Here is a 9,569-nt window from a genome sequence, read left to right on the forward strand (position 1 = left end):
TATATTTTTGAGTCAGGTTTTGTGCTGATCCTTACAGACCCATTACAAAAACATTAAGTCTGGTCCTCTGGACGGGTTCAAAAAACAAAAATGGTAGAAATGTTTCGTCTGGGATATGAATAGAATCAGTGACAAAGGGCAACCCTGGTGGAGTCCAGCTCTCAACCTGAAGGGGTCCAACTTACTACTGGCAATGTGAACCAAACCCTTGCACCGCTTGTATAGGGGCCAAACAGCCTGTAGCAATGGGCCCCGAATCCCACACAGCAACCCCCACAGTGTCCCCCAAGGAACGCAGTCAAAAGCCTTTTCCTAGTCCACAAAACACATGTAGACCAGATGGACAAACTCCCATGACCCCTTGAAGACCCTATCGAGGATAAAGGGTTGGTCCAGTGTTCCACGGCAATGGTGGAACCCGCATTGCTCCTCCTGGATACGAGGTTCTACCAACGATTTGACTCACTTCTCTAGTACCCCTGAATAAACCTTACCAGGGAGGCTGAGGGTAAGTAAGTCCATATATTAGGAGCACATCCTCCAGTCCCCCTATTTGAAGCGGGGAACCATAACCCTAGTCTGCCAATCCAGTGGCACTGCCCCCAATGTCCACACAATGTTGCAAATTCATGTTAACCAAGACAGCTCCATAAATCTAGAGACTTAAGGAAATCAGGGTGAATCTCATCCACCACTGGAGCTCTGCTGCCACAGAGCTTTTTAACTACCATGGCGATCTCAGCCACGTTTATGGACAGACCAACCCTGAAGTCCCTCAACTCAGCTTGCTCCATGGAAGGCATGCCGATGGGATTGAAAAAGTCAGAGAAGTATCCCTTCCACCTCCTGATGACATCACTGGTTGAGGTCAACAGCACCCCCAACTCTCCTGAAAACACTGTTAGTAAAGAACTGTTTTCCCCTTCTCAGCCACCTGATGGTTTGCCAGAATATCCTCTGAGCTGATTGAGAGTCTTCATCCAAGGCCTCATTGAACTCCTCCCACATCAGAGCTTTTGCCTCAGCAACAGCCAAGGCTTCAGACCGCTTGGCCCTCTGGTACTCCTCAGCTGCCCCCGGAGTCCCACCAGCCAACAAGGACCAATAGGACTCCTTCTTCATCTTGGCAACCTCCCAAACTTGGGGTGTCCACTACTGAGTTCGAGGATGGTCACCACAAGAAGAACCGACAACCTTGTGGTCACAGCTCAAGGCAGCTACTTAAACAATTGAGTCACGGAACATGGCCCACTCAAACTCAATGTCCCCCGCCTCAGCTGGGATGCGACTAAAGCACTCCTGGAGGTGCAAGTTGGGTATACTGGGTCTGTCCGGCATCTTCCCCCGCCATCTGACCCAACTCATTACCAGGTGACCACAACAAAAAAACTAAAGAAAAAGTATCTGTTTAAATATAATCTAGTTTAGTCGACAAAACCTTTTATTTATTTATTTATTTAACCGAATCATGCCAAATTCAATTTTTTTATGGGCAATGATTCATATATTTTCTTTACCCCCCCTTTTTTTTTCCTGGGTAACGGGGGAGTTTGTGCCTTGGAGTCAATGTACAAGAGGCAGGGTACACCCTGGACAAGTTGCAAGTCCATCACAGAGCCACATAGTGACAAATACAAACAGCTATTCACTCTGTCACTCACACTTGGGGATAGTTACCAGTTAGCCTAACATGCATGCTTTTGGTTTGGAAGGAAACCGGAGTACCCGGAGAATACCTACACATGCATGAGGAGAACATCCAAACTCCACACTGAATGGCCAGGAGGCGAACCTGCAATAATTCTTGTTATGAGACAACACCTCTAACCACTGCAGACCTGTATTGTGTTATCCCTCTTTCTAAATCTTATTCTCCATTTTTTTAGTCACAATGCCTCTAAGATTGTTCTTATATGCTTTCAGCTTTTGCTAGAATTATTTTGTTTTTAAAAAGTTTTTTAATATTAGCCATTGCCTGCTCATTTGCATTGTATACCTAATATAAGTGGGACTAATAACACCAACCCATGACAGACTGGGATTTTACTTTCCAAGCACATTTTGTTACTTGTAAGAAAAGCCAAAGTGACTATTATAGGTTGTAGAGTGATTGTTTTAAATTAATTAATTTTATTAAAATATGTGTGGGCAACATTTATTTTTTAAAATGTATTCTTTAAACTAAATAGGCCTCAACTCCATTTGAACAAATTGACACATGTTGGACAGATCAAATAAGCTTCTTTGACACAGCAACCTATTTCATTAAAAATTGTTTCATCCTCCAGACCTTAAATGACCGTAGAGAAACACTTTCGGTGAAATGAAGATGCAGTACCATCTGTTTTTGACACTTGACTAGAAAAGGGAAAGCAAATAGACCACTTGTGTCAGTTCACAATTATTTGCTTATTCAAGCAAAAATATTATTTTCTTGTTGAAGTTACTTCAGGCTGCCCCAGAAATACTAAAGCTAGTTGTATCTGCTTTTCGTGCTTACAAATAACTCCAAACGTGTGTAAATAATAGTGTGATGTAAAATTAATAATACAGTAATGTACTAGAGGTTGTAAAACATTTTTTTATCTGAATTGCTAAGAAAGTTTAAAGATTTGAGTAGCATGGCAACAGTCCTCTTTCGTCTTGGTCCTGCTCAGACTAGTTGTTTTGTATCCAATACAGTTAGAATAAAACTCTACTTTCCAAACTGAAGTTCTTCAAAGAAGCATCTGCAACAGGTAAGATGTTTATTGTTCATTTTCTTTCCACATGGACCCCACATCAGAAGATCTGGGCTATTTTGCGACAGATCTATTGGCAGCATCAATGTTTTAGCTGAAAAAAAAAAAAACATAGGTATATGTGAATATAGCAAATCAATATTTTTGTAAATGTTTTAGTTTAATTGAGACGACCAGAAAAATTAAGAAGCGGGTAAAGATAATGGATGGATGGATGAGGCAACCAGTGGTTAAGAATTTGCTGGGAAAAAAAAAAAATCAAACCATCCATAAAGTTCTCAACAGTGTATGAATTTAAAGAGTACAGGATCAAAAGTATAAATAATATTATATTTGAATCTCAACAAACTGTAACAGCACAAGACAAATTTGCGGAAGAGTAATAACTTCTAGCATTTATTCACTTTATTACATCAAGAATAGAGCATGTTTTCCTTTTTTTCATCACAAACCTTTAACTCTCATAATTTTCATGAAGACTTGACCTTTATGGAAACAGGTTTCAAATTAAACTTCAATTTGAACATATACATATTAATAGATTTCTTAAGGTCAAACAAGGATGAGGGCAGAGCAGAAAACCTGAAGTGAAGTTTAAATAAAACTATTGGAGCATTTGTGATCTCGGAATATATTTTAGTTAATGGAAGTCAAAAGGTTAGAGATTGTTGTCCTTTTCTGAATTTAAATGTTGGATTTTTAAAATGTGTTGCTTAAAGTTTTCTTGACTGTTGTGCACATTATGGGATTTTTTTATGTAATAATGCAGCTAAAGTATATTACATAGACAAAAATAAGTGAAAAGCAAAATAAGTATGGTTTACAGATCAAACTTTAAGTTCTTCTGATTGGATCACAAACCATTATAAGAAAATGCAAATGTACCAATACATATAAAGGCCCACAAGTAATAGAACAATTCTGAGGTAGTTCAATCTTAACTCTTAAAATGATCAGGAAACTGCTTTTAAAATGAAAATAATTGAAGAAACCAGGCTTGTCTAAGTATCAGCAGTGGCAAAACCACTTGAGTTCAGGATTTAATACGATTTTACATAAGTGTTAGTGGCAGCACAAAATATAAGGACTGAATAATTCACTATTCCTTGACATATTGCATATGTAAAACACTCATCCTGAAGAGGGCTAATTTCCAATAAAGATCATAATCTATCATGATGCTATTCACGTTTCAGCTAGTTTTCAGTTTCACAACAATTTTATTTGTGGTGTTTTCTGTCTCAAATAACTCTACATTACAGCACATAACATCTGTGTACATCATCTCCCATGGTCCCTTCTGTGCTGCTGTTTGCTCAATGTAATGTCTTTGTTACATCTCACTTAATTCTTTTCAGGACAGATTTATCAGAATGGGACCCGTGCTTCAACGGAAAAAAATAAAGGTTAATAAATAAAACAATGAAAAAAGCCTCATTTATTAGTTTCCATTTTGATAATTTTGTGTCCATGTACAGTTTGTTTGAGTCATTATTTCTCCAGAGCTTTAAGTTATGCACACATAGGAATAATTCCAAGATTTGCTGAAAGGCCCCATCCACATAAAAAAATGAATTTTCTCAAATTTGGTCATTTCTCTACTTCTGTACAAAGGTTTAACAATAATTTTATAGCATACAAACTGCTGTCACATTAAATCCACTCAATATCCCATTGAAGCAAAATAGTTGTTTAATTTTATAATTACATAATTTTGCCTGCAGCCAAGCCAAGCTGCATTTATTGCACTTGGGAATATCAGCTCTGTAAAACGGTCCTCCAGGGATGTTTATCACATGGTCAAGAGGCTGAATCCTGCTTTTACTGTTAGGGGAAAGTCCTTCTTGTTACGTGAGTGGATGGGTCGTGGGTACCTCTAACTAATAATGTGGCGTCACTTGTGAGAGCACAAAGCAGAACACTGAATACCAGCAGGGTCCTTGAAGGGACACAACCAGCAGCAGACAAACACATCCAATTAGCAAAAGGAGTCCCTTCTCATCAGCCATGTGTTCACGGCTGATTAGAGGAAAACATTCAGTGCATCAGCTTCAGGCAAACAAAACCTTCCCTTGGGCACTTCATTTCCTCTCATAACCTTATTTATGTCAATTAAAAAGGTTTTATTATGATGCTAACTGTGAGACCACTTTGCAAAGTGTTGTGGAAGACCGGTGAAGAAAAGGAGCAAAGCAGTTACTGTATTACACCTTTGTTTCTGCTCATGAAAGATCTCCACCAGAAGACAAATTAAAAGTGGTGAGCTTGGTCGGGTCTCCTCGAATACATCCTGGAGATGGCAGGTATAGAATTGACCTGTTTTTTTTTTTTGTTTTTTTTTAATGGCTACTCTTTTTGCTTTGAGTGGCTTGTGTAAAGTGTGCTGATGAATAAAAGTCTCTGGTGCTCCTCAGAGGTGTGGCTTTGTTCTGCTGATGGCACAGCTGCCTCCTGGAGCTCAGGGAACATCACCTGGTGAGTTAGCCAACACAAGATCCACATTTTTATTTTTAATGTGTTTAAGATGACATCTTCAGTCTTCATGTGCAGTTTTTTGTTTTAAACTTCTGAATTTGATTTATGTGAATGCAGCGGAACAAACTTTGACTTGATGTTCAATAGACAACATGGATACTGTATAGATATAATATCTACAGTATGATGGAAAACAGTCTGACGTTTCACATGAAACACATAGATCATTTGCTTGCACACAATATATCCAGGTTAAAATTTTTCAAAACTTAATTTTCTGATATTTTTCAAACGGTACAGTTTTGTCATTTGTGGGACAAATACTGGAGGGTTGGTTTTGTAGAGGACAAACTGTCAAGTAATTAAAACTGTTAAATAATTAAATAAAAAAATATATATACAAAGTTTGTTAAGAAAATACATTTTTACAATAATTTTATTCCTTGAAGAAAAAATCCCAAGTATTTTAATTTTTATAATTTTTTAAAAATAAATGTCAACAAACAAGGAATCTCTAGACGTTGTGTTAAAAATGTCCCTTTGTCATTGCGATTACCTGACTAGCACAACAGGCTTAGCTGTGGAGAAGAGTTTTAGCTCAGCTGAAGCACAGCAGAGGGGGGGGGGGAAGAAGAACGTGCAATTAGTATTTGTTCACATTTTAGTCATCTGTTATCTGTCTTATCAGTACTGTTTGTGTCTTTTTTAAAATTTAACATGAACACAATCCATTTACATTTTGTAGTGATCACTTTTTCTAATACAGTAGTCCCTCGCTACTTCGTGGTTCAACCTTCGCAGACTTGCTCTTTCTTGATTTTTCAAAGCAAGATTGTACAAGGAAAAAAAAACTGTACAGGACACGTGATTGTCAGCTTTAATATTACTCACGTGATTGGGACAGTATAGAATACTATACAATGAAAAGTTAACAAAAAATAAAATACTTCGGACAGGCGCTGCTATTTGTAGTTCTCTCAATAAGCCTAGACTGTATACCCGCTCATAACGACTACATTTCCCAAAAGCCAACAGTGCCCTGTTTAGAAGCTCCGTTGCCCTCTGCCAGAGAGAAAGCTTTGATCTGATTGAAAAAAGTTTGGTCGTTATTCATCCAGTGACTTTAGTGCCCAGCGGATGCAAAGAGCTGCACGAAACCCACGAGGAACCGGAGCCAAACCAGACCTCCAGACTCGCTGGTGAATCAGAGAGCTGCTAGCCAGCTCACAATGTCGTCTGAGCGGGACGCACTGCCGTAGGTCCAGCCTCTCTCCAGCGTTCACGTTTCTTTTTTCATCCCTCAATCGGACCACTGTCTGGTCCTGCGCCAGCCACCCAAAGGTCCCCCACAAAAAATGATTTGGTGCTCAAGGGCTGCATTGAACCGGAGCAGAACTGGACTGGAACCAAGCTGCTGTTTCTGCAGAGCTGGGGAGTAAAATGTAGTAGTTACAAATACGTATGTTGTTAAATTCAATTCAATTCCATTCAAATTCAAAAATACTTTATTAATCCCAAAGGGAAATTAAATGTTGTTGTAGCTCATCATCTTCATCCATCCATCCATCCATTTTCTTCCGCTTATCCGGGGTCGGGTCGCGGGGGTAGCAGCCTAAGTAGGGAGGCCCAGACTTCCCTCTCCCCAGCCACTTGGTCCAGCTCCTCCGGGGGAATCCCGAGGCGTTCCCAGGCCAGCCGAGAAACATAGTCCCTCCAGCGTGTCCTGGGTCTTCCTCTGGGTCTCCTCCCAGTGGGACGTGTCCGGAATACCTCACCAGGGAGGCGTCCAGGAGGCATCATAAGCAGATGCCCAAGCCACCTCAACTGGCTCCTCTCAGAAGCAGCAGCTCTACTCTGAGTCCCTCCCGGATGATCGAGCTTCTCACCCTATCTCTAAGGGAGAGCCCAGACACCCTGTGGAGAAAACCCATTTTGGCCGCTTGTATCCGAGATCTCGTTCTTACGGTCACAACCCAAAGCTCATGAGCATAGATGAGGGTAGGAACGTAGATCGATCGGTAAATTGAGAGCTTCGCCTTTTGACTCAGCTCTCTCTTCACCACGACAGACCTGTATAGTGCCCGTTTCACTGCAGATGCTGTACCTATCCGCCTATCGATCTCACGTTCCATTTTTCCCTCATTCGTAAAGAAGACCCCAAGATACTTGAACTCCTCCACTTGGGGCAGGACCTCCTCCCTGACCCGGAGAGGGCACTCTACCCTTTTCCAGCTCAAGACCATGGCCTCGGATTTGGAGGAACTGATCCTCATCCCGGCCGTGTCGCACTCGGCTGTGAACTGCTCCAGCGAAAGCTGTAGATCACAATCTGATGAAGCCAACAGGACCACATCATCTGCCAAAAGCAGAGAAGCAATCCTAAGGCTACCAAAACGAATCCCCTCAACACCTTAGCTGCACCTTGAAATTCTGTCCATAAAAGTTATGAACAGAATTGGGTACAAAGGGCAACCTTGGCGGACTCCAACTCTCACCGGGAACAAGCCCAACTTACTGCCGGCAACGCGAACAAGGCTCTGACACTGGTCATACAGGGACCTAACAGCCCGTATCAAAGGGCCCGGTACCCCATACTCCCAGAGTACCTCCCACAGGGTTCCCAGAGGGATGCGGTAAAACGCCTTCTCCAAGTCCATAAAGCACATGTAGACCGGTTGGGCAAACTCCCACGCACCCTCCAGGACCCTGCTGAGAGTGTAGAGCTGGTCCAGTGTTCCATGACCAGGACGAAAACTGCACTGCTCCTCTTGAATCCGAGGTTCGACTATCCGATGGACCCTCCTCTCCAGAACCCCTAAATAGTCCTTACCAGAGAGGCTTAAGAGCGTGATCCCCCTGTAGTTGGAACACACTCTACGGCCCCCCTTTTTGAATAGGGGAACCACCACCTCGGTCTGCCAATCCAGGGGACCTTCCCCCGATGTCCAACAATATTGCAGAGCCGCGTAAGCCAACACAACCCTAAGCCAACACAACCCTATAACATCTAGAGCCTTAAGGAACTCCGTGCAAATCTCATCCACCCCTGGGGCCCTGCCACCGAGGAGCTTTTTAACCACCTCGATGACCTCAGCACCAGAAACTGGAGGGCCCGACCCAGAGTCCCCAGGCTCCGCTTCTTCAGTGGAAGACGTGCCGGTGGGATTGAGGAGGTCTTCAAAGTATTCTGCTCACTGACCCACGACATCCCGAGAGGAGGTCAGTAGCACACCACCCCCACTATAAACAGTGTTGGTGGTGTACCGCTTTCCCCCCCTGAGATGCCAGATGTTGGACCAGAATTGCCTCAAAGCTATGCGGAAGTCATTCTCCATGGCCTCTCCGAACTCCTCCCATGCCGAAGTTTTTGCCTCAGCGACCACCCGAGCCTCATGTCGCTTGGACTGCCGGTACCCATCAGTTGCTTCCGGGGTCCCACAGGCCAAAAAGGCCCAATAGGACTCCTTCTTTAGCCTGACAGCATCCCTCACCGACAGTGTCCACCATGGGATTCGAGGGTTGCAGCCGTGACAGGCACTAACAACCTTGCGGCCGCAGCTCCGGTAAGCCGCCTCGACAATAGAGGCACGGAACATGGCCCACTCGGACTCAATGTCCCCCACCTCCCCCGGAACATGTTCAAAGTTCTCCCAGAGGTGGGAGTTAAAGCTCCGTCTCAATGGAGACTGCCAGACGTTCCCAGCAAACCCTCACAATATGCTTGGGTCTGCCAGGTCTGACTGGCATCCTCCCCCACCATCGGAGCCAACTCACCACCAGGTAATGATCAGTGGACAGCTCCGCCCCTCTCTTCACCCGAGTGTCCAAGACATGTGGCCGCAGATCAGATGAGACGATGACAAAGTCGATCATCGAACTGCGGCCTAGGGTGTCCCGGTGCCAAGAGCACATATGGACACCTTTATTCTTGAACATGGTGTTTGTTGTGGACAATCCATGATGAGCACAGAAGTCCAACAACAGAACACCACTCGGGTTCAGATCAAGGGGGTAATTCCTCCCAACCACACCCCTCCAGGTCTCACTGTCATTACCCATGTGAGCATTGAAGTCCCCCAGCAGAATAAGGGAGTCCCCAGGAGGTGCACTTTCCAGTACCCCCTCCAAGAACTCCAAAAAGGATGGATAATCTGAACTGCCGTTTGGTGCATAAGCACAAACGACAGTCAGAACCCATTCCCCCACACGTAGGCAGAGGGAGGTCACCCTCTCATTCACTGGGGTGAACCCCAACACACAGGCACCAAGATGGGGGGCAATAAGTATGCCCACTCCTGCTTGGCACCTCTCACCAGGGGCAACTCCAGAGTGGAAGAGTGTCCAGCCCCTCTC

Source organism: Nematolebias whitei, chromosome 2 (assembly GCF_014905685.2).
Source record: "Nematolebias whitei isolate Nwh7 chromosome 2, NemWhi1, whole genome shotgun sequence".
Lineage (NCBI taxonomy): Eukaryota > Metazoa > Chordata > Actinopteri > Cyprinodontiformes > Rivulidae > Nematolebias > Nematolebias whitei.